Genomic DNA, 976 nt, shown 5'->3' with positions numbered 1-976 from the left:
TTATATGTTTTTAACATTTGACTTAAACACTTTTGGGAAGGATGGAAATGTTTTCAGAAGTTTTTCCTTCTGTCCGACTGTAGTACACACAACACTGCGTCTCCCCCCATTATCACAGTTCCTCAGGCTGGTGATGAGCGCCCCCTGGTGTCACAGTGTTGATGACGTCATGCAGAGTGAAGCATAAACAGTGTCTGTTAATAAAAAATCATATGTCCATTTTCATGTTTGCATCATGTTTCTGTAAAATCATCAGCTGCTTCTGAACCTTCTTCATTGTTTGACTCATTCCAACAGCTGTGAGCTGTGATGGAGTCAGAGCAGCCTCATCGCTGATGTTCAGGTGAAGCTGAACTTAGTGAACTGTAGAAATGATCAGGTTGTGTTCTGGTTGGATGTGTAAAATAGTTCTGTGTGAGGTCGCGCTTGGTCAAACAATTGATTTTAATGAAATACACGCGTGGGAAGACCAGCTCCATTCGCAGACAGGGCTGATCTCTGACTTCATCAAAGCATAAACAGATATTTTATACCATCAGGGCTTAAATTTAATGACGCCCCCTCAAAGTCAGATCCATTTCATACATAGGTCAGATCAAAACCACAACGACTTTTAACAAAGTTTAAAAAGAACATTGTCTTCGTCTTCACGGCAGGTACTTCCTGTCACTGCCGGATGCTCGCTTATCGTCTTGACACATCAGCAGCAGTTCTGCGACAAACTGCTCTTTTGCAACCCCGACTAGCTCCTGACCTCTCACCAGACAGAGAGACAGAAGCCACTCTCATATATGTAATACTCTGGCACAGCTGGCTGCCAGCAGAGTCGCAAGCCACCCAAAACTTGATCCCAAACTTGTCAGGTTTACTTGCAATATTCTGGAGGAAACAGCACCGAGTCTTTGATGGGAAAAGCTGTTCATCAACGGTGATATGTAGACCAGGGTTGTAGCACGTGATGCAGTTGGTGACAAAT

This window comes from Haplochromis burtoni, unplaced genomic scaffold (genome assembly GCF_018398535.1).
Source record: "Haplochromis burtoni strain Fernald_Lab_line unplaced genomic scaffold, NCSU_Asbu1 Contig_1686, whole genome shotgun sequence".
Classification (NCBI taxonomy): domain Eukaryota; kingdom Metazoa; phylum Chordata; class Actinopteri; order Cichliformes; family Cichlidae; genus Haplochromis; species Haplochromis burtoni.
This window is presented reverse-complemented; position numbering follows the sequence as displayed.